The sequence below is a fragment of the Chelonoidis abingdonii genome, chromosome 7 (assembly GCF_003597395.2).
Source record: "Chelonoidis abingdonii isolate Lonesome George chromosome 7, CheloAbing_2.0, whole genome shotgun sequence".
NCBI classification, from domain to species: domain Eukaryota; kingdom Metazoa; phylum Chordata; order Testudines; family Testudinidae; genus Chelonoidis; species Chelonoidis abingdonii.
The window spans coordinates 76,681,322-76,706,484 of NC_133775.1; the positions used below are offsets into that span (position 1 = coordinate 76,681,322).

At 46.5% G+C, this 25,163-nt stretch overlaps 1 protein-coding gene across 2 annotated transcripts in view; it reads right to left on the reverse strand.

Moving 5' to 3' along the window:
• Positions 1-24,814, reverse strand: part of CTNNA1 (catenin alpha 1) — a 222,853-nt gene extending 198,039 nt beyond the window's left edge. Inside the window, exon 1 of one of the 2 annotated variants that reach the window (XM_032795619.2) lies at positions 24,589-24,814. The gene's annotated coding sequence lies outside the window, so the exon portion shown is untranslated. Of the gene's footprint in view, positions 1-19,285; positions 19,382-24,588 lie in introns of those variants that run through there. The other variant, XM_075068058.1, reaches the window with a different exon arrangement.
• Between the last annotated feature and the right edge of the window lie 349 nt (positions 24,815-25,163).

The following is a 25,163-nucleotide window of genomic DNA, read 5'->3' on the forward strand; positions in this document are numbered from 1 at the left end:
CACGAGTATGGTCAGGGCAGTGAATGGAGGCCGAGACTACCTTGGGGAGAAAGGCTGGGTGCGTCCAGTTGCACCTTTCTGATCGGCACCCCGTATACGGGGGCCTCTCTATGGGGCCCGCAGTTCCAACACCCGCTAGCGCAGGTGATGCTACGCAGGAACGCCGTCTTCCAGGAGAGACAGAGGAGGCAACACGTAGCCAGTCGCTCAAACGGGGGGACACATAACGTCGTGCGACAAACCAGGTCTTGGGTCCAGGCGAGGGGGCGGGCAGCGAATCTGGGGTTAAGACCGCTCAGACCTTAAGGACCTAGTACACCATCGGTGACGAGAAGACGGAGCGCCACGCTCCGGGTGGAAGTCGGAGATAGCCGCAAGCGAACCAAGAGAGAGAACCGCAAGCGCCTGCTCTTGAGGGAACCAATAGGGAATCGAGGATGTTTAGACGTGGGAAGCTACGGTAGGGAGGAGCCGCATCGTGTACAGCACCTAAAACGCTTTCACTTGCGCGAGTACATCGCCTCGTAGAAGGCTTTCTACTTCCCAGGAAGCACCTGCCCTCCAGGGGTAGAGCAGGCATTTTCGAACCGTCAGCCCACTCAGGAGCCACGCTGTGAGGTGCAGCGCGACTGAAGGTCGGGTGACGGGCGCGCGGCCTGCGTGATCAGGTCCAGGTGAGAGGCAGGGAGACAGGTCGACTACAGACAGTCAGCACATGGAGAACAAGTTGCGTACCGGGCCACGCCGGAGCGTCACGGATCAAGCAGGCCCTATCTCTGCGCACCTTCAGACAGGACCTTGGTATTACAAGGAAACGGAGCAACGCGTAAAACAGGTGCGTCACCTCATGAATAAGGAGGCGTCCGCAACCGAGCTGGTTTGAGCCGTGAAAGAGCAGAACATCGGCACTTTTGTTCCTGGCGGCTGAAAGTGGTGTCCATTACTGGACATCCCCACCCTCCGGAAGAGCGCGAAGAGTAATGTCGGCAAGGGACCACTCGTGGGAGAGGAAGGACTGCTCGACGATCAGCCAGTGTCGTTTCGAACCCCCGGAGAAAGGATGCAAGGAGGTAGAATGGAGGCGGCATGCATAAGTCCACAGCCTCATGGCCTCGCCGACAAGAGGAAGAGACCCATGCCGCCGCTGCTTGTTTATATATAGGTACCCGTCGTGTTGTCGTGAAGAACTGCAACACAGCGAAATTGAGCTGCTGCATGGAATGTTTGACAGCAAGCGCGACCGCCTCATTCCTTGCACGTTGATCTGTGGAGGGCTAGTTCGGAGGGACAGCGGCCTTGGTCTGCGGCTTCCGAGAAGAGCTTCACCAGCACAAGATCTGATCGTCGTTGAGGACCCCGAGGGCTGGAGTGGATGGAATGGGCAGCCCGCACACACCACGGACTGGTCCAGCACCAGACGTAAGGAGTGGTAAGGCTACACTGAGGAAACTGTGACAATCGTGTCAAGGACGTCTGTCCGGACGGAGAGTGAGCAATGAGCCAACTGAGGCCTGAGGCGGACCGCTGCGTACCCGTGCGAACTGCAGGCTGCATACATGCCAAAGAGCCAGGCAAGTACGTATTAGTGCAAAGGCGCGCCTGCAATCTGTGGGATGGATGGCCGTCGAACCCCTGAACCGCAACAAAGGAAGAACAGCTCTGGCCAGAGTGGAGTCCAGAATGGTGCCGATAACTCTATCCTCTGAGTGGGGTAGAGTTGACTTCTCGGCATTGAGCATCAGGCCTAGGCTATGAAGAGTCTCCTGACCATGTGACAGTGGCGAGGAACTCACTCCTCTAGGGTCCCCGATCAGCCAGTCGTCGAGGTATGGAAATACATGCCGCGCTGCGGCGAAGGTAGGCGACGCTACAGCCATGCACTTGGTAAACACCTTCGGGCTGTAGAGAGCCGAACGGGAGGATCGCGAATTGATAGTGATGGCTGCTGACATGAACCGAAGGAACCTCGGTGGGCGGGAAGATGGCTATATGGAGTAAGCGTCTGCAGTCGAGGGCAGCGTACCAGTCTCCGGATCCAGGGAATAGGATAATGGTCCCAGGATACCATACGGAACTTCAACTTCACCAGGTATCTGTTGAGCTCTCGCAGTCGAGGATAGGCCTGAGGCCTCCTTGCCTTGGGAATCAGAAAATAACAGGAATAGAACCCCTTTCCTTCTCGCTCTCTGGACTCCTCTATGGCCCCTTTGCGAGGAGCATTCACACCTCCTGGAGAGGAGCTGCTCGTGAAGGGGTCCTGAAGAGGGATAGGGTGGGGGGCGGGATGAAAAACTGTAGATGGTATCCAACCACAGCGTGCGGAGGACCCAGTGGCCGAAGTAAGCTGGGACCACTCGGGAGAAGAACGAAGATAGTTGGGAAGGAGGAGATGGATCCGTAGGAGGAACTGGTATAGCGCCCTCGGGCGCACCTTCAAAATGAGGGCTTCAGGCCGGAGGAAGGCTTGGAAGAACTTGTTTGTTCCTCCCTGATGCCCGATTGCCTACGCCGGCATCCTAGTCCGCCGCCTGCGAAGTCTTGTCTTGCTGGGCTGGATAAGGCCTTGCTGTTGTTGAGGCCTGAAGGTCTGCGTTGGGTGACCGGTGTATGCATCCAGGCACAGAAGACCCTATTGTCTCAAAGCTTTGAAGCGGCGGGTCTTGTCCGAAAACAAGGCCCTGGCCCTCAAATGGAAGGTCCTGTGGGTAACTGGGTTCCAGAGGAAGGCAGGAACCTGTAGCCAAGAGATGCGGCGCATAGTAACGCCGGAGGCCAGAGTTCTGGGGCCGAGTTTGTAGCGTCCAAAGCTGCCTGCAGAAGTTCTTGCGACTCTTTCCCTCATCACAGGGATTGCGGAGAACTCTTGACGAGCGTCCTGCGGGAGCAGCTCTTTAAATTTGTCCGCCGCCACCCAGGTGTTATAGGTGTAACGGCTAAGTAGAGCTTGCTGGTTGGACACCCGCAGCTGCAGGGCGCCTGCAGAATAGATCTTCCGGCCAAGCAGGTCCATGCGTCTCGCTTCTTTAGACTTGGGGGCCGGGGCTTATTGACCATGGCGCTCCCTCTCGTTCACAGATTGAACAACGATGGAACACGGGGGCGGGTGAACATACAAATATTCGTAGCCCTTCAAAGGGACCATGTATTTGCGTTCCACGCCGTGAGCAGCGGGGGGAACGGAAGCCGGGGACTGCCAGATGGTCGTGGCATTGGCTTGAATGGTCCAAATGAAGGGAAGGGCGACACAAGTGGGCGCATCTGCCGACAGCATGCTCACCACTGGGTCCTCAATCTCGGAGACCTCCTCAGCCTGTAAATTCATATTCTGCGCTACGCCCCTGAGGAGGTCCTGGTGTGCCCTGAGGTCAAGTGGAGGGGGACTGGTGGATGTCGTGTCTGCCACTGCCTCATCCGGGGAGGATGATGAGGAGAGACCTGGCAGGAGTGGATCCGTCGGCGGCTCTGTCTGGAGCACTGCGTCCGACTCTGGTGGGTGCTCAATGGTCCTGACGCTGAGATGACCTCTCCTCTGCAGGGGACGGAGGACGACGTGAAGAGGTGGCCTCCGGAGCCCTGTGTTCGGAAGCGGATGAACGCGGAGGGATCTGTTGAGGACCCTGGGCCTGGTGGTGCGCCCATGGGGTCCAGAAACCCCACTGCTGAGGACCATGCTCCTGCTGGGTCTCGGGAAACAGAGCAGCAGGCCTGTCATCGTCTAGATACGCGCTGTCCGCTCGCGAAGAGACTGATGCCTGGCGAGATGGCCACGGGGGAGCCGAACGGGAGTGATACGGATCCAGCACTCCTGATGGCGGAGACCTCCTCGGTGCCGGAGATGGGTGCCGTGAGCCATACTGGTGCCGCGATCGAGACCGGGACCTGCCACCGGCCCGGTGCCGGGAGGTCAACCTGGATCGCCGACGGCGAGAACGGCTCCTTGAGTCACGGTGCCGGTAACGATGGCTCGAGCCCGAGCGGTGCCAGGAGTATCGGGACCAGCGTGAAGATGACCTACGCCGCAAGTACGACTGGTACCGCCGCGGACAGCGGTGCCGGGACTGCGAGCGGTGTCTTGAGCGAAACCTCCCTCGGGACCGGGAGCGGTGCCAGGATCTTGATGGTGATCCGTGCCGACTCGGGGAATCCAGGGACAGTGCTCGCATGGTCATCGGCTTGCCCTTCGATTGAAGAACCCGCACCGGCAGTGCCGGGGGTTGGGGCAGCGTAGGCTCCGTCAACGCAATGAGGTCCCTAGCCGAGGAGAATGTCTCAGGCGTAGATGGGACCACCAGCTCAACTCCAGATCTCAGCGGGGAGCTAGGAGGGACCGGACTCGACGGACCTCCCGGGCCCGGAGTCGACGAAATCCCTGGCACGGCCACCGCGGCCGGAGTCGACGCCGGGTGCTCCGTCCGAGCCTGCTTAGCCGGGGTGGAGGACGTTGACGGTCTTTTCCCAGGGCCGGGTGCCGGAGAAGGCCAGTGCCACGGCGTTTTCGCGGGCCTGAACTGGTCCGGTGCCGCAGCCGAGGCGGCACTCGGTGCCGAGGATGAAGGGTTAAGCGCCGCTTCCATTAGGAGAGTCTTTAGGCGCTGATCTCGCTCCTTCTTGGTCCTTGGTCTGAAGGCCTTGCAAATTCGGCACCTCTCTGAGATATGCGATTCCCCAAGGCACTTCAGGCAGGCGTCGTGGAGATCGCTAGTGGGCATTGGCTTCTTGCAGGATGAGCACGGCTTGAACCCCGGAGAACCAGGCATGAGCCCGGCGCTGGGCGCGGGGGAGGGCTAGAGCCCAAAGCCCGCTAACTATACACAACAAGAATTATTAACTACCACTATTCTATACTTCACTAACTGTAACTAAAACTATAATTAGAACCAGAAAAACAACGAATAAGGAGAAGCTAGGGACGTGGAGGACAGCTATGCCGCGCTCCACAGTTCCAACAACCGACACGGCAGTAAGAAAGAACTCAGGAGCGGGCGGACCGACAGGGGTATATATCAGCCACCATGGCAACGCCACTCTAGGGGGCAACCTGCCGGCCCGCTGGAGTTGCTAGGGTAAAAGTCTTCCGACAAGCGTGCACGCGCAGCGCATACACCTACTGGAATGGATATGAGCAATCATTCGAAGAAGAACTGGGTCTGTGGATGAAGGGAAAACAGTGGATGTGTTATTCCTTGACTTTAGCAAAACTTTTGATACGGTCTCCCACAGGATTCTTGCCGGCAAGTTAAACAAATATGGGCTGGGATTAATGGACTATAAGGTGGATAGAAAGCTGGCTAAATCGTCAGGCTCAACGGATAGTGATCAATGTCTCCATGTCTAGTTGGCAGCTGGTTTCAAGAGGAGTGCCCCAAGGGTCGGTCCTGGGGCCGGTTTTGTTCAATATCTTCATAATGACCTGGAGGATGGCGTGGATTGCACTCTCAGCAAGTTTGCAGATGACACTAATCTGGGAGGAGTGGTAGATATGCTGGAGGGTAGGGATAGTAGGGACCTAGACAAATTAGAGGACTGGGCCAAAAGAAACCTGATAAGGACAAGTGCAGAGTCCTGCACTTAGGATGGAATAATCCCATTCATTCTTACAGACTACGGACTAAATGGCTAGGAAGGAGTTCTATAGAAAAGGACCTAGGGGTTACAGTTGACAAGAAGCAGGATATGAGTCAGTGTGCCCTTGCTGCCAACAAGGCTAACGGCATTTTGAGCTGTTTAAGTAGAGGAGGCATTGCCAGCAGATCAAGGGATGTGATCATTCCCCTCTACTCGACATTCGTGAGGCCTCACCTGGAGTACTGTGTCCAGTTTTGGGCCCCACGCTACAAGAAAGATGTGGAAAAATTGGAGGGAGTCCAGTGGAGGGCAACGTAAATGATATGGGGGGCTGGAGCACATGACTTATGAGTAGAGGCTGAGGGAACTGGGATTATTTAGTCTGCAGAAGAGAAGAATGAGGGGGGATTTGATAGCTGCTTTCAACGAGCTGAAAGGGGGTTCCAAAGAGGATGGATCTAGACTGTTCTCAGTGGTACCAGATGACAGAACAAGGAGTAACGATCTCAAGTTGCAGTGGAGGAGGTTTAGGTTGGATATTAGGAAAATCTTTTTCACTAGGAGGGTGGTGAAGCAATGGAATGGGTTACCTAGGAAGGTTGTGGAATCGCCTTCCTTAAAAACCTCTAAGGTCAGGCTTGACAAAGCTCTGGCTGGGATAATTTATTTGGGAATTGGTCCTGCTTTGAGCAAGGGGTTGGACTAGATCACCTCTAAAGGTCCCTTACAACCCTGATATTCTATGATTCCTCAAACCTGAGCTAAGCTAACCTGGGTGCTGATAAGCCAAGTTAATTATGCACTGAAGAAATATCCTAAATGAAAAGGGCAACCCTCAAACAAGCAAAGTTTGGGCTATGTCTACATTACCACATGTCAGCATACCTTATGTTGCTTGAGATGTGAATAACAACCACACAGAGCGACATAATTACACTGACAAGTACTCATATGCACAGCGCTACGTCGGTGGGACAGCTTCTCCTGCAGATCTAACTTCTGCTGTTTGTGAGGTGGTTTTATTATGCCAACAGGAAAGCTCTCTTCCATCAGCATGGAGCATCTTCACCAGACATACTGCAGTAGTACCACTGCATCAGTACAGCTATGCTGCTGCAGTGCCGTACATGTACACATCCTTGGATACCCGTAGAGTAGCAAGTTTCTACTACAAATTAGCCAATGTTATCAGTTGGTACAAGAATCTGTCAATGCTGCAAGATGGATTTTTGCTTGGCTTTCAAAAAAAAAAAAAAAAAAAAAAAAAAAAAAAAAAAAACAAAAAAAAAAAACACACACACATACACCCCCCCCTGATTATTGGCAATAAGAAGCAAAGAAATCCTGGTCTTTTTGTTTTGATCTTCTTAAGCACTCAGTCTGTAAATCAAGTGCAATCTATAAGCCACACAGTTAGAAATAATGAAGATTGGCCTCACTCATATCCTAAAGCTACATTTTTGTTCCTAAATTACTATGAATGTGTAGTATACTGCAATCTTTGGCAGAACAAAAAAGTCTTCTAATCCAGACCTTCATTAGAAGTTTTAAATATACAAAGAGACATACTGAAATTATCTGGTTTGTTAGAGGCCAAGACAGCAAATCTTTAGTTAAAGTCACCACATTCTTCAAAATACTACTGTAATTAAAGACCAGCCCCAAAGCCTTACTGAGGCAGACATGATTTTAGTTCATACATATAGGAAAGATCCTTTCTTAAAGTTCTAAATTTGAAGTCAACATGTATAGGGAGCCAATTTCATTCCTCCACTGTGATAATGGATTTTGTTAGTCCATGAAAACGGTTCAGCACAGTTCTGAAAAACCCCACACGTCAAGGGAAATGAGCAAGGGAAACCATACCTTTCCATTTTTTAAACTTCTGAAGTATTTAAACAGAACATATTTGAAAGTGGACATCAGAAACACTAGATTCTGATTTCAGTCTGTAAATGAAAGCTAACTACTCTGACAAGAACGAAGTGATGAGATTAAGGTTCGTGTTATGTCTATTAGAAGACAATAAGAAAATTAAATAACTCCGCAGAAGCTGGAAGAGAAGAGAGTCATTGGTGATTGGAGAAGGACACTGTTAGTGTGCAGCCAATTGTAATTGACTATTCAGGAGTCAAAGCTGCAAGTCATTGGATGGATTTGGTTTGCTGGAATCTACATGCTTGCATAAGCTACACAGTGCAGTGCACCTAATGTATCCTATGCAAAGATAAATAACTTAAGCCCTCGCCTAACGAATTCAAAGCTAATTTTTAAATTTGTGAAAGCTGCTGATTTATGTAGCAAATGAGTGATTAGTATTAACGATCACTAGTCATCTGACTTGCACACAACATGGCAGAGGTCTTCGCAATTTCCTTATACAGTGATAAAACTAGCAAGAGAACTTTTCAGGTTTATTAACTTTGAACTTCTGACATATGGGTGTGCACAATATTAAACTTTGTCTTAAAAAAAAAAAAAAAAAGTCACCAATACCCAACAGTCTCAGAACTTTTCAACTTCAGCCAGCTTTCTCCCACCCCATAAGCCTTATGGGATTTTTTTTTTTAAATGACAACTTCCCAATGAAATGAAGACGAATTTTCAGACTCTATATTTGAATCCAACCACCATTAAACAAGTTGACATTTGCTTTAGAGTGGAGGATGACTGAGCAAAACAGCACACATTTTATATGAAGACTCTCTACACAGGCACTGAATTTGCAAAGCAACTGAAGGAGGTTTTGGAGTAATTTGATTATAAGGTCAATTACACAGCTATAGACTTAATAGAAGTCTAGCTGATTTAATTAAGAACTCAAACTGAACAAAGATAAAATAGAAAACTACATCAAAATGGAAGTAGAGTTATGACAGAAAAGACTGTTCATTCAGAAGACCTGAAATCCCGTTCAGCATCAACAGCTTGTACAGATGTGTTACTCCCACGATTTTGGTAGGACCCCTTTCAACGTTAAGTAATAAGTCTTTACAAAGAAGTTAGATCTTACTAACACTGCCTTATGCTCTCACAGGAGGCATACAAAAGTGTAGGTACAGGAAAAGTAGATCTTAAATCCATGTTAGTAGATTTTATAAAGGAACTAGGACATGAACAATTGTGTTTGTATTCTCAGGAAGATGTGTGATTTGGAGAGCACATCAATTGCCACCTTGAATGTTGTACATGATCATAGGGGTTTCTACAGCACCTATCAATGCAGTATCTAAGCTCTTCCCAGCACAGATCTAGCCAAAATTCATCTTCCACATTTCTACTCCATACTACCACCACATGCACAGACAGCCTTTTAAGCCTCTAAATACTTAACTGTTTTTACAGTAGCTTCTGACATCCTCTACAAAACTTTATAAACAATAACTGAGGCCTTACCTACACCTAAAAAAAAAACCTAGACCAACTTAACTGCATCACTCAGTGTTGTGAAAAATTTAACATCCTGTGCAACATAGGGCTTGGCTACACTTACAAAGTTAGAGCACATTAAACCAGTCCCGGGAGCACTAACTCCTGACATGTTCACACTGGCAAGGCATGTAGAATGCTCGGACTCTGCAGCTGGAGCACCCTAGTAATGCACCTCAATGAGAAGCATAATACTTGCTATGCCCCAGCTGGAGCACCGCAGCACCAGTGTGGACACCCTGGTCTATTAATGCACTCTGATCAGCCTCCCACAATGCCTGTTCTAGCCACTCTGGTCATCACTCTGAACAGTACTGCCCTGCCCTCAAGGTGACCAACCATCACACCCGCCCTTTAAATTGTCGGGGAATTTCAAAATTCCCCTTCCTGTTTGCTCATCAAGGCGTGGAGCGTTCTCAGCGCATCTTTCCAGGAGACCACGCCTCCAAGCACCAGGCGAACCTCAGTATGGAGAAATGGCGGGAGAATGAAAGGAGGGTGTAGTAATCTAGCCTCCCAGTCCCAGACCTGGACTTTAGCGTCCACAATCTGGTCCTGTCCCAAACCTGGACTTTTAACAATCCAGTTCTCTGATTGGTCCTCTGGTCAGGTGTTTGGTTACCCTTTCCCAGGTTAAAAAATTAACCCTTACCTTACCTATTCATTTATGACACACCCCAATCACCGACAGTAGAAATTCACTGGAGGTGATTTCTACTAAACTTTAAAGTAAACAGAGATACAACACATGCACATAGAAATAAAAGCATGCAAAGTACAAGACTTCAACATCTTCAGCAAAGCCACTGTAGCGCAACTGGTCAGTTTGTAGCTGGAACCGCGTTCCCAAACGTAGGGCATAGCTTTTCAGGGCGTACACATGGCATAGGCATTCCTTTTCACTGACTGACCAGTATCGGAGGGCCACCGACCTGGCCGAAAATGTCTGTTAGGGCCTGGCACACTGCTTTAGCCCTGGTGTTGTGTAGAGCAACTGCGTCTGGCCATCGGGTAGCAAAGTCCACGAAAGTCAGTCCGTACTGCTTTCCCTGGGTGTCTTCTTTGGAAAAGGACCCAGATATTCCCAGCTCCTTGCTGAAATGGAACCTCGATTATAGGGGAGTGGCTGGAGAGGGGCCCGGACAGATCTTGAGCTTTGCCACTGTTTGGCCCACCTCACAAGACTGGACATTACTGGGCAACTTTCTTGCCCATCCCTCCCAGTAGAAGGATTTCTCCAACCTGTCTGGTTGTGTTCATCCCAGCATGACAACTGGGATGATCATGGGCTAAGCTTACGAGCTTCCCCCGGTATGTAGTTGGAACCAAAACTGTTGGTGCGGCTGCATTTTTCTGGCGTCCACCAGAAAGAGTTTTTCTTGTATAAAGTCATTGGTCTATAACAACCGGATCGCTCAGAAAGCTGAGAGGCGGTGGGTTGCTCCGTGCGCCGCCCAAGCTGTCTGAAGGCTGTATCTGCTTCCTGCTCAGTCTGGAACTGTTCCCTTGAAACTGGGGACTTCAGTTCTTCTCAGACTGGGACTTGGGCTTGGTCCCTCTGGAAGTGATGTAGATGATGGGGTTGATTTTGTCGCTGGTGTACCTGGCGGTATTTCAGGCTCTGGCCTGAGCCTCTTTGGTATGGTTGTTTGTTGCTTCTGCCAGTTTAGGCTCGTTGGTCCTTCTGGCGTTGGGATTGAAGATGTGTTTGCACTTGCTTGTGCTGTGCGGGTTGCTGTTCCGTTCCGGGTTTGGACTGGAGGTGTTGTGGCTGGTTTAGCCGTTGACATGGGATCCGGGTTCACTACCTCAGCCTGGGTGTGGTAGCACAGACAGGTGGTCTGTGTCATTACCTGCTTTGTAGTTGGGAAATTTTGCTGTGCGGTTGACCACAACTGGCGGGGAGGTTAGGAATGGTTGAGAGCCTTTTGCCTAGCCCGCACATCGCCAGCTCATGCTTTCTCTTGTTTTTCCTCTTTTCACTTTCTTGTTGTGTGTTTTTTTCATTTGTCTTTTGTGGACCGCCTCCTTTTCTTGTAGTTTTCTTTTGTGATCAGCCGTTTTGGCTTTCTTGTTCCTTCTGTGCTCTGACAGCTTGATTTGTCCTCCTTTTCTTTTAGTTTTGATTTCAAGATCAAGAGTTTTATTTCCTTGGAACTCATGGTTTTTGGTTTCTTTGTCTGTGGGCCCCTGGTTGTCTGTTGCTGAATTGCTGGCTTTCTGCCTCCTGAGATTTGCCTAGCAACTGCTTTGATTTTTTCTAGCTCTGTTTGGATAGGCAATTGAACCAAACAAAGCTACTGTATTTACGCTGTGTGGTTTGCTGGCTGGGTACTTAGTTCCAATTGTTTAACAAAAGATCTGTAATGGTCTCTTTAACGACTTTGCAAAAATACAAGCTGCTACAGCAATGCAGAAAGAAAAAAAAATTCACGGCTGCTAAAAGCAAGCAGAAAAAAATTTCTCTTTAGCACTGTAAACGCATCTCTTCCTCAAAGCAAGCTGCTAAGAGCAAGCAGGGGAAAAAAAATTGTCTCTCTAGCACTTTAACCAATCTCTTCCTCACTGCTATGTTGTGTGATTGAGAGTGCTTGCTAGCAAGGGAATGCTATTGTTATCCACTAGCCTTAATGGCTGTGTGAATAGAGCCTAACTAAAATGCTAACTGCGTGAAACACAGGCAGGGAAAAAAATTTCTCTGTCTGCCTTTAAAAACACCAATTCCTTCTGGCCTGCTATTGCCTAGCAGGAAAAAAAAATTAAGTAAAGTAGTACTGTCGTTTTGGATTTGATCATCCACCTGCTGCCAACGGCATGTGGTATCTAGACCTCCAGTCCCAGACCTGGACTTTAGCGTCCACAATCTGGTCCTGTCCCAAACCCTGACTTTTAACAATCCAGTTCTCTGATTGGTCCTCTGGTCAGGTGTTTGGTTACCCTTTCCAGGTAAAAGAAACTTAACCCTTACCTTACCTATCCATTTATGACAGAGGGTCCTCCAGCAGAATGCGGATCGCCAGCACCAAAGCATGAAGTGGCTGCTAAGCATCACGGAGAGCCAAGCGGACTCAATACAGGCGCTCGTAGCAATGCAGGCAGAGCACATTTGTGCCCACCTTCCCCTGCAGCTCTTGTCCCAAAACTCTTTCCCTTGTCACTGCCAACCCACTTTCTCCAACTTCCAGGTTCTTATTGCCATCAGCTGTCACCAACACCTATAGCTTCACCACCCAGCCCTGCAAACTACTACCCTTACCCACTGCACTCAACCCCCATCACCATGGATTTTAGCCAGCCTGAAGTGCAGCATGGATTGCACAGCACTCCAGATAGGAAGGCCAAGTATAACAGGACATACACGAATCTCCAGTTGTCCTGTTCCCCACCCCCTTCCCTCATTCCACACAGCACAGATGTGTCATGCCCTGTTTCCCAAGTAGTTGTGTTTCTTTTCAATAAACATATTTTCCTTTTAAATAAATGAATTTTTTGGCTTTGAAAATATTATTAATTATCGCATTAAGTAAAAGATACCGTAGCCCAGGAAAGCAACAGGCACTGCAAGTCAGTGCATCATACGTAGCAAACACAGATTTCTACTAACATTGGAACCACTGCCCTTCACTCCCATGCAGGGCACCAAACATTACTAGTGGCTTTCAGCATCAAATTGCTCCCTCAAGGCATTCCTAATCCTTGCAGCTCCATGCTGGGCCTGCTCTCTGGCTGTTCAAACTCAGCCTCCAGATGTTGAACCTCTGAGGTCATGCCTGAGTGAAGCTTTCACCTTTCCCTTCACAAATGTTATGGAGGGTACAGCACGCGGATATAACCGTGGGGATGTTGTCATCGACCAGGTCCAGCTTCCCATACAGACAGCGCCAGCGGCCCTTTAAACAGCCAAAAGCACACTCCAGTCAATCTGCACCAATTCAGCCTGTTATTGAACCGCTTCTTGCTGCTGTCAAGGCTCCTTGTGTAGGGTTTCATGAGCCACAGCATTAAAGGGTAAGTGGGGTCTCCAAGGATCACAATGGGCATTTCGACTTCCCCTATAGTGATCTTCTTGTCTTGGAAGAAAGTCCTGGCTTGCAGTGTCCTGAATAGGACTGTGTTCCAAAAGATGCATGCGTCATGCACGTTTCTGGACCAGCCTGCATTAATATCAATGAAACGCCCACAGTGATCCACAAGTGCCTGGAGAACCAGAGAGTAACATCCCTTCCGATTTATGTACTCGGAGGCTAGGTGGGCTGGTGTCAGAATTGGAATATGCATCCCACCTATTGCCCCTGTGCAGTTAGGGAAACCCATTTGTGCAAAGCCAACCACAATGTCATGAATGTTATCCAGAGTCACAGTTCTTCTGAGCAGGATGTGATTAATGGCCCTGCAAACTTGCATCAACATGATTCCAATGGTCAACTTTCCCACTCCAGACTGGTTAGTGACAGATCGGTTGCTGTCTGGAATTGCCAGCTTCCAGACTGCAGTAGCCACTCACTTCTCCACTGGCAGGGCCACTCTCAATCTCGTGTCCTTATGCCACAAGGTTGGGGCGAGTTCAGCACACAGTCCCATGAAAGTGGTTTTTCTCATCTGAAAGTTCTGCAGTCACTGCTCATCATCCCAGACTTGCATGACCATGTGATCCCACCACTCAGTGCCTATTTCCCGAGCCCAAAAGTGGAGTTCCACAGTGGTGAGCATGTCGGTGAATGCCACAAGAAATCTCGTGTCGTATGCTTTATGTGAGTTGACATCATTGGACTCCTCGCTTCAGTTTGCAGCTTAAGAAGGAACTCTACTGCAATTCGTGATGTGCTGGTGAGATCCATCAGCATATTCCTCAACAGTTCAGGATCCATTCCCGCAGACCAAAAGGGAAGACAAAACATGCAGTACGAAAAATGTTGAAAGATGGTGCTAAAAGTGAATAAAAGCACAGGGACTGCTGGGATGCAAAGCGATGCTTCACAGGACGTTGGGACAGGACCCAGAATACCCCGCACCCAGCCTTCCCACAAGCCACAGCGCCAGAATAGGAAGAGGTGCTCTGTGGGATAGCTGCCCATAATGCACCGCTCCCAATGCCACTGTAAGTGTGCAAATGTGGCCATGCCAGTGCACTTGCAGCTGACAGTATGAACACACTGCAGCGCTCTCCCTGCTGTAGTCTCCAAGGGCTGGTTTAATTTGCAAATGTAGAGCGCTGTGAGTGTATCCATGTCCTTAGTTAAGTCGATCTTAGCCCCACTGTAGATGCAGCTAGATTGAAGAAAGGATTCTTCCACTGACCTAGGTACTGCCTTCAGCGTGGCTTTACTACAGCAATGGAAAAACCCCTTCTGTCGCTGTTGTGTAGACACTACAACTGCTACAGCAGTATAGCCGAAGCTGTGCCACTGTGGCGCTTTAGTGTAGACATAGCCTATGCCTTAAGTCAATATCATTTTACAGGCACATAGTAAGGACTTCTCTCCATGGGAAAGTTTTCAGTATAGCCAAAGGGGTAATTTAAAAAAAACTTATGCTGGTATAACACTCCACCCCACACCCAACCCCTAGTGTAGACACTATCATTCCAGCTCTTTTTAGTTTGTGTCATATGGGAAGGGATTTAAACTAAAAAAAACACTCATACTGGAATAGTAGGGTTTATGCCTGTAAAATGTGAGGCTGTGTCTATATTCGGGAAGATTTAAGTCACTTGATCACTTGGGCCTTGTCTGCACTGGGATATTGTTATCCACCTCTGATTCTTATTAATTAGGCATTCAGTAAAAATAAATCTCTTTTATTGGTTACAAATTACTCTTCCAATTTCACTGAATGCCCTATTGTTCTTGTATTGAGATGGGGAGGACACAGGCACTAGATATACATTTTCTGCGTCATTCGTCACTTTCATACACACCTATGCCCCCTCCCTATTCACCTTGAAAAGGAGATGAATAAATTCCAATTTTTTCAATTACTGTTCATGTGAGTTTTTCTACGCCTCTAATCATTTGTCACCAGTGTCTGAACACCCTCATTCTGCAATATCCTTTTTGAAATGCGTTGACCAGTACTACATACTGTTCTGAAAGAGGGTATGCTACTATTTATATAGCGACCTAGTGACATCTGTATTATTCTCCATCCTATTCTTTGTGCATCCTACCACCTTGTTTGCCAGTTTTGACCTCAGCAGCATATTGAACAGAAGTCTGTATCATTGTAGACAGCTTGGTGAAAAGGTCCCTTTCCTGAGTTGCCACAAATAATTTAGAACCCTGTATAGCATATGAGTAGCTCAAATTTTAATACAACATGCATTACTTTGCATTTATCAATACTGAACATCTATCTGCCATTATGTTGCCCATTCAACAGCTATAAATCCCTCTGAAGAACTTCAGTTTTCTTAGTACCTCACTGCTTACCTCCCTTCCAGATTATTAATAAATATTCAGACAGACCAACCTACCGTAGAACCTAGTGGCACTCAGCTGCAGAGAGTTCAGTGCTCTCAGCTGCTCCAGGATATCTGCAGCCATTGGGGATCACATTTAACCTTTTGCTATGACGAACATGAGTCATTTATTCCTACTCTGTTTTCTCTCTCCCAGACAGTTTGATTTATGACAATACTTTTCTTCCCTAGGAGCACTTAGTTTTAGCAGCTTCTTGTAAAAGACTTTGTCAAAAGCCCTTTGAAAAATCTAAAATTAGATCAACTGGTTTTCCTTTATCCAGTCCTTTTATCAAAATTCTTTGAACACATCAGTAGATTAGCAAGATGCAATTTCCTTTTCCACAAACCATGCTTGTTAGGCCCTATCATACCTTTCAGGTATTTAATTCTATTTTTAATCATTATTTCAACCAGTTTACCAGATGCAAGTGTAAGGGTTACTGGTCAGCAATCCTCTGGATTACCACTAGGGTCCTTTTTAAAATATAGGTACAATATTTACTCTCCTCCAGGCTTCAGATATAGAAGTCATTTTTAATGAGACTACGTATTTTGCTGAAGTTAATCATGCCTTAAAATGTTAGTTGTCATTTTATACACAACTTGTCCTTGCCTATGCTAAGTTACATTAAAGTGTGTGTAAGGCATTTAATAGGATGCCTTTTCCTAGCGTAGACAAGACATTGGAGAGCTGCTATCCATTCTTCAACATACCTCTCACTGAAAGCATAAGCTCTCATGAAAGGTAGGGTGAGACAGTGGTAAAAGCCATGCTATCAGTAGCAAAGGTGCACAAGACAACCTTCCCAGTAGAAGTGGAAACAAACATTTCTCACACTACCTACTACAAACCTTGCCTTAAATTTAGCTTTGTGCCTGGAGAGTGGGCACAGTTACCAACACAAGTACCCAATCCTGCAGCTGGGCCTGCTGAGCAGCTTACTCTGCTCTCATCCAATATTTTGGGTCACTGACTAAAGAGGAGAACAACTCAAGCTGCTCCTCATTTCTGGACTGCCAGCTGCTAGGTTTATTGACTGGACAACTGAGGGATCCACTCCGAAGGACTGAGAATGCATACCTACACTTTCATTGTTGCATTACCTGCCACATCCTCAACTGAGACCTGGAGTGAGCAGAGTTACGTCCCTCCCAAACCCATTCATTTATATGGCCCTTCCCTTCCTCCCTCAGAACTGCAGGAGCACAGGAGAGGCCAGCTCTGAAGCCTACTTTCTCTAGATCAATGGTTCTCCAACTTTTGTATTGGTGACCCCTTTCACACAGCAAACCTCTGAGTGCGACCTCCCTCATAAATAAAAAAAAACAACAACAAAAAAAACAAAACACTTTTTTACATTTAACACTATTATAACTGCTGAAGGTAAAGCAGAGTTTGGGAGTGGAGGCTGACAGCTTGTGATCCCCACATAATAACCTTGCAACCCACTGAGGGGCACAACCCCAAGTTTGAGAACCCCTGCTCTAGATCTTAGCTAGTCACTATTCAGAGCCATTCCATACTAAATGAATGGCAAATTAGATTTGAATAGGTAAGTTAAAAATTCCTCAAGGTTGAAACATAACAGAGGGTTTCTGCAATGGCCTAGCACAATGGGTTTGAAACTTCTACCCCACAATGCAATACAAATTAATGAGAGGCACAGCAGAAGATATATCAGGGAGAGACAATAAGGCCAAGAAAAGAAGAGACAATGTTTTCCCTATGTCTTTAGAATGCTTCAAAGCCCTAGAGGACCTACGTATTTTTACAGTACAAAGCTATACAAAGACCAAAAATAAGGCCTTGTCTACACGAGGAAGTTTCCCCATCATGAATCCCCATCTCGGCCCTCTTACTCTGAGTAAAGAATGCCTTTTTCCAGATCAGCTTATGTGACTTTGAAAGCAGTATAAGCTAAACTGGGAAAAAAAGCACCCACTCCAGAATACGAGCATCCACACGGAGACCAATACCAGCAGATTTATACTCATCAGTTCTCCGATGTAGACAAGGCCTTAAAACCCCCATGCAATCCATCTGCATAAAGCAACCCAGAATTACTTATCTTCTATATCCTACAACTCAATTTCTCACCAAGAGAAAGCTTTGCAGTAGGTCTAGGTTTAAAAGTCAAATGATGGCTCCTTTTATGTCATTTGTCTGATTTCCTACAAACTCCTCTAAATACACCTGGCTCCCACCCACACTTTACCTTGTTATATTAATATAATATATGGAGATATACCTATCTCATAGAACTGGAAGGTACCTTGAAAGGTCATCAAGTCCAGCCCACTGCTTTCACTAGCAGGGGCAAGTACTGATTTTTGCCCCAGATCCCTAAATGGCCCCCTCAAGGATTGAGCTCACAACCCTGGGTTGAGCAGGCCAATGCTCAAACCACTGAGCTATTCCTCCCCTTTGGCAAATCAGGGAGTCAAACTTAAATCAAGATGCCCACTTGCTTCTGCTGGAGAATGGCAAGGTCACACGCACACTTAAATAGGAAAGCTCTTCCTATCTTATCAGTACTGCATGCAATACAGAAAGTCAGTTTACTGTTGACCTCATTCCTTTTTCTTGAGGGCTAGTCAGGGCAGAAAGGACGTCAGTCTTGTCTTCACTATATTCCCTATTCATCCTGGACCAAGGCTGATATAGTCTTATTTTCCAACCAGAAAGACTCCAATATGCAGCTGAATCTGAAATCTTGTTTTTTATTCTTCATCTGTTAAACTCTGTGCTCTACTTTTATCATTGCTTTATGACATAACAAGTGATTCTCAAAAACTTCCCTGTTTAGTTCCTCCAAAAATAGGTATTGGGATAAATAACTACCCACAGAATTATAATCTCATACAGTGGGTAAGCTAATTACTACTTTTAAAGCTGTACTATCAAACATCTGCAACCTTTCTCCAAAGCTGCAAACAAATTCTTGCGAAACCAAATCTGAATTCTAGATCCATTGAGCGGAGCTACTCCAAACTAGCTGTAATTCTAAATTAGGGTACACTCCCAATGTAGTGAGTGTTTCAAGGCAAGTATTCAACTTAAGTCTTTTAAATCATCTTGGCTGGTATACAACTACACTAGAATTAGCATAAGGCTGTTATAAAGAAACTGGAAGTAATAATCTCCAACCAAACCTCCACATGACAGAAATACATTTTGGAATCAACAGTCCAGGCATTTAAAAAAGGATATTCAGAATAATTTTAGGAATTCCAGAATATATCCAATTTCTTATAATGATTCTTCCCATCACTGCTCAGCCACTTAAGTACTGAAAAACAACAGGGTGAATAAAACAGGGTGAATAAAAATCAATGTGTTTTTTTTAATTGGAATTTTTTTTATTTAAATTGGATTTTTTTGATAAAATGCTTTTTGAGGGAAAAACCTACCTAAAGATAGTTTTAATTAAGATACCTTTGAGCTATAATGTATCTCATCATGGAATAGGGATTGTAAATTCTAATTCTACAGTATAAGACAATATATTCATGTAAAGTTAAGAAAGGTTTTGTAAATGAGTTTCAATAGTTCATGGATTAGGGACCCAATTTTATGGGGTTCCAGGGGCTTCTGTATAGATTGTTTAGGTTAATCTTTCTATCTACCCAATGGGGCTCAGTGCTTAGTCTAGAAGATACCATCAGAGATCCTTAGTTTTGCAGTTCTCATACTGTGGATTTGTGTCTCCAGAGATAACATGCTTGTTAACAGCAAAAATGTTTTAAAATAAAATATATAGAGATGAGAAATAACAGACCTCAGTCCTATTGTCCCTCTGCAAATTTGTGTACACGGAGTGAATCCCTTACCTCTCTCTAAAAGCGCAGTTTCAAAAAGTTCAAAGTATAGAAGATTGTTGGGGGGTGGAACAAGATCTGGACAAGGAGAAGAAGTCTGGAGATAAATGGAAGAAGGGACGGACAGGCAGTAGAAACAAATGTGAACTGTCTGAGCAGCATATTCCAGAAATCTTGAGGTCTTTCAAAGTGTAGCCTTCATTGATTTGAGATCTACCATACCATTCTCTCACTAGAAGGGAAAACCTATAATGGCAGCAGGCTGTAAAAGAGAGCCAGTTTGAGAATAAGAACCGTTCAAGAAATACATGTTTGCTGATAATGTGTTTAAGAAAAATCACACCCATGAACTCGTGGAAGTCACTTAAGCACTTGGATTCAGCAACTGCTGAAGTGATAATCTCACTTTTAACAGCAGTTGCTTCTTCTGCCGGTGTAGAAAGAATATCTTCTTCCTTTGGACTAATTCATTCTGAATTGAGAAATCGTTTGGGAACTGAAAAAGCAGGAATGCTTGTTTTTCTTCTCCAGATTATGAACAAACAGGAAAATGAAGGTCAAGACAACTGAGTTAGCTGCAAAAGCCAATATTTTAAATTTCTCATGTTGACCTCGCTGACAAAGGCGATTTAATTTTTTTTAAATATTTTATTTAACTATTTAATTAAACAATTTTAACAAAAACCTGCTTTAAAAACTTGAATGTTTAACTAAATTCAATAATTCATATGCATGTTTTGTTATATTATATGTTTTCTTTTGAATACATAACGTTGTTTTAGTTAAATAAAACAATTTAAATGACTGTCTGGTGACGTTCTCCTCTTAATACAGCATGGCGAAAATCCTCCAAATATTAATGATTAACCTGTTGAACTGGAAATATTTATGAAGTCATAGGGAGGTGAACTATCAGTTTCATTTACCTTTGGTAAATGAAACAAACAATCATTCATTTTCTGATATAGCTGTAAAACTAATCTGAAAGGTTTTCAAAATAAATCACTTTAAAAGTGTATAGTGTGTACCTTCTAAAAATGAAACCTACATCTATCTCTGAATTGTGAAGACTACATATTAAGGTTATGACAATCAACAAGAATACACTTATGTAGAAATCCATGATTAAATCAAGTCTTCCTGACTAGTGATTTAAATCAAATCTACCCTGAAAAGGGCTCATCTGCACAGAGAAGTTGTATCAGCTAAAGATTAAATCTGTATAATGGGTCTTGTGGACATTTATTCTGAAATAAGAATGGCTATTTTTGGTTTAGCTTGAACTCCTTGCACAGCAACCAAAGCTAGACCACACCAGAAAGTATATCCACAAGGGAAGTTTCACCAGTATCAATTCACTTCTTAGTGAATATCGTTATAACTTTCCTGTGCTGACAAACCCTTAAGCACACAAACTTTAAAGTTCAGCAGAATAAGCATTTGGGGATTTCCAAGAAAAAGGCATTGTGTTACAAGAGAAAAGAACAGAAACATTCATAGGGCCTACATTCCAGTTTCAGGTTAATACCTCAGCAATATTACCTCAGAATATTCTACCTGCCATATTCTATTTCAGGGGTTGGCAACCTCTGGCACACAGCTCGCCAGGGTAAGCACCTGGGGGGCTGGGCCAGTTTGTTGACCTGCCGTGTCAGCAGGTTCGGCCAATCACTGCTCCCACTGGCTGGAGTTCACTGTCCCAGGCCAATAGGGGCGGCAGGAAGCTGCGGCCAGCACATCCCTCACCTGCGCCGCTTCCCGCAGCCCCCATTGGCCTGGGATAGCGAACCGCGGCCAGTGGGAGCCGTGATTGGCCGAACCTGCCGACGTGACAGGTCAACAAACTGGCCCGGCCCACCAGGGTGCTTACCCTGGCCAGCTGCATGACAGAGGTGGCCGACCCCTGTTCTATTTGATGTCCAGTTAATTCAAAAGATGGATATTAAATAGAGGTTAGTACAACATTGTTATATCTTCAGTAAAACAGGTGACCGCAAAATGCTGTGAAAATGCTTAAGTCCTCACCCCAGGCTTATTTTAAAATTTATGGATTACTTCAGTTTCACAGATAAGTAATATTTCCAATTAATTCCTTGCACGAGAAAGGAGTTTAAGAAGCCACAACCACTGTTTAACAACAGGATCTAATTTCAATTCATGTTAAAAATCTACTTAAATGTATTTCCAGTTTAAACTTTGTCATTGTTGATTCTTTCGTGAGATAATTTCCCAATGAATTGCAAGAAGGGAGACACTCAAGTAGTTGATCTATGCGAAAGACCTGCTTAAATTGTTATCCTCCAATTAATTTTATTAGGACTATGGAACTTCTCTGAATGAAGAAACATAACTGTATGAATTTCTTGCCATTACCCATGTCAAACAGCATCTCAAAATTCACAGGGAGAAACCAAAGTGAATATACTAATTAACTTCTTTACTTTCTGGGCCTTCATATGCTTACAAACTTTACATTCAATAATAATATAATTTTGCTGAATATTTAGTTATTAGTCTGAAGATAAGAGTTCCAATCCCAACTCTACCCACCTTGCATAAACATTTACTCCATTTCAGGGCCCTATTAGAATTGGTTGAAAAATAAAATTAGACAAGGTTTTTAATAGCATTTGATAGCTTGTTTTGGTTTTTAGTTTGTGTCTGTATTTTTAAGAGAAGGGCACAATGATTCTTAAGAACACTTATGTAAATTGTTTCATTTTCAAAAGAGCCCTTTTTTAAACAAAAAACTTTGAACAAAGACATAGGCAGCTCATTATTATGTATTTACATTATGCTAACAACTAGCAATCAACCAAATCGAAGTCCTATGTGCTAGATATTGTACAGATACAGTAAACAGTCTCTGACACCAGAAGCTTACAGTCGAATAATAGACAACATAAAACAGGTCAGAGACACAAGGGGGTGGGGGAGAGACAGGAGGGAGGAAGAGACCGGGAAACAGACAGGATATGTACAATTCTTAGGCAAGACAAGGACTGCAATTACAAATCTCCACCTGCTTAGTAATTTTCAGACTGTGGTTTACAGTACCTACTAGGACACAGGTATGTTTTGAGGAATGACTTGGAGGAAAATATGGTGATTTTACAAGTTCAAACTGGAAGTTTTGCTACCCCTCATGCATGAAGATGGGATAATTCTTGTGGTATTAAGGCTAGCATCACTGGTTGATTAAAGATGAGCAAAACTGAGAAGAACTTTCAGGGAAAGTTTGTATATGGTGTGACTGGAGATGGGGAAGCCAATTAAGAGACTTAGGGTGGAGTGAGGAGGGGAGAATGACAATCAAGCCTTTGCTCTTTATCTTGATAGGTCCATCAATGGCTATTAGCCAGGATGGACAGGGATGGTATCCTTAGCCTGTTTGCTAGAAGCTGGGAACGGGCAACAGGAGATGGATCACTTGATGATTATGTGTTCTGTTCATTCCCTGTGGGGCACCTGGCATTGGCTACTGTCAGAAGACAGGATACTGGGCTAGATGGACCTTTGGTCTGACTCAGTACGGACACTTATGTTCTTATCTTTGCACCCGCATTTTGAATGGGCTTGAGGGGAGCCAGGCCACAAGCATCAAGGCCAGATACAAGACTAATGCAGTAGTCAAGTGACAGACAGGGATTTTGGCAGCATGTGATCAGTGGGAGTAACTGACCAGCACTACTGACCAGAAATAGAAGTGTTCAGAGGGATCGTGAGGTAGCTGTAGGGATATTGTATAAGTAACTTGGGAAGAGAAATACATCTTGTATCAGGTTCTCTACACCCACACAGAACTTGTGTAACTTTACTATAGTATGTCACTAGAGTTCTCATGTGTTTTACTGCTTTTGCAAGTCAGAGGTAGACTACACAACAAGACAGTCTTAAAATAAAGCTATTCATGCCTAAAGTGAAAACCAATCCAGTGATGTAGCCATTCTTCTTTATAAAATAAAGTGAGTTTCAGGCTCTTCTTATGTACCACTTGCTCTCATTTCTTACAGTGAGCACAGTACAGAAATACCATCTCGCAGTTACAAGACCACACAGCAATGTGTCGATTTTGGCAAGAGGTCTACATGACTATTAAGCTACTGCATTAATGGAAGCACTGTACTTGTCTGGCAGACTACAGGCCAAACATTACTCATTCCAGCCACACATCTCCAACTACAAAACAAAATCTACTAGACAGAGTCCTCCACAGATAATGAAAGAGAATGCCAACACATTCCCCTTACAACTGCTGCCCTTGAGAGCTAAGCATATAGGGCTAAGTTCAGTCCTCTTATTAACTGGCACAATTTCCAAAAGTGGGAATACAGACCAAATACATGATGTAAGTGGTGTGTAAGCTGTGGTGTAAGTGGATGCAGAATACTAAGCCATCCCACTAAAAAGTTGGGGATTACTTGTGTACTAACAGACTATTTTCTGTACAAGGAGAGTTTCAAGAAACAATGTGAGCTTAAAAAACAAGTCAAAAAGTTATACCTGTTTGAAAACTTTTCCCTACTAATGTTATTGTAATATCTAAAAATCCCTATAATTGAAAGATTAAGGAAAATTATTTTTCTATTTTGTCATCTTGTGCTTTGACAGCCCCTCACAACAGTTAGCTTCCCCTTGTTTGTGCAGGTCTTTCATGCTCCAACAGGGGAGTAGGACATAGTGCGTAAGGGACGTGTTGGTAAAACAAAGAGAAAGTGGGTGGGGTGAATCTCTGTTTTGGCCCCACTGCTGTTGGTGACAGAGACAAGAGCTGTGGGTGCTCGAAAACGTGGCTCTTTCGCCAACAGCGGGGCCAATAAGAAATATTTTCCTCCACCCAACTCGCCCCGCTCACATCTAGGGCCAACGCGACTACAACTCCCTAAAACCAAGCCCGCGGCTAGAGTTGGGGGGCAGCGCTAATGCCCGAGACTCCCGGGAGAAGGGGGCTGGGCGCCCCCGGGCTCTATGGGGGAGGCGTGGGGCGGGGAGCTGGCTCCCCCGCCGGGGGCCCGACTCTCCCAACAGTGGGAGGGCCCCAGGAAGCCGTGCGGGCCGCTTCGGGCCAGGGCGGCTGCGGTGCTGGGGCAGCGAGGCTCCCGCGGGGCGACGGGCGCGCGCTTAGAGCAGGGCGGCCGCGGCCGCGGGCCGCTGCACCATGAGGCGCCCTGAGGCCTAGCGGGGCACTGGGGCTGCCTGGCCCGGGCCACTGCAGGGGAGGGTGACCCGGGTGGGGCCGCGGGCCAGGCCCCGTTAGCGGCGGGAGGAAAAGTTCCAACTCAGCAGCAGGGAAGAGGCCCGGGCCGCGAAGTTACCTGCGAGTCCCGGACGGGAAAAGGCACCGGTGGATCCGGAGCCGCCTCAGCCCGCTTTGTCTCTGCGCCGCGCCCGTCCCGACTCGGAGGAGGAGAAATGGGCTCTCCGGGCACCTTCCCCCACGGCCCTAACCGGCTTCTTCGGGGCTCCCCTACAGCTCCGCCGTGCTCTTCCCGGACCGCCCGCCCTGCGCAGGTGAGAGGCTACGAGCGCTGGCCGCGCGGTGGCGGGCGGAGCGTCGTGCGGGAACAGCCCGCGGGGCGAGGGGGCAGTGACTGTGAATCAGAGTTTCAGGTGAGAGAAGGTGCCTGGGCCGCTGGCAGCAGGAGGGGGCCCCGCCTGGGAGGCAGTGAGCTGGGGTGCCTGTGTCAGGCGGAAGATTGGGGGAGGGGTAGAGAGCTGGGGTGGGAGGGGGCTAGTGGGTGGAGGTGGGTGATTTGGGGGGGCAGAGGGCAGGGGGTGAGTGAGGCCTGGCATGTCAGGTGGGGAGATAGTGGGTAGTGGGCCAGGGACTGGGTGAGATCTGGAGGGGAGAGGGCTAAGGGGTGGGGTGAGAGAGGGCTCAGGCTGAGGG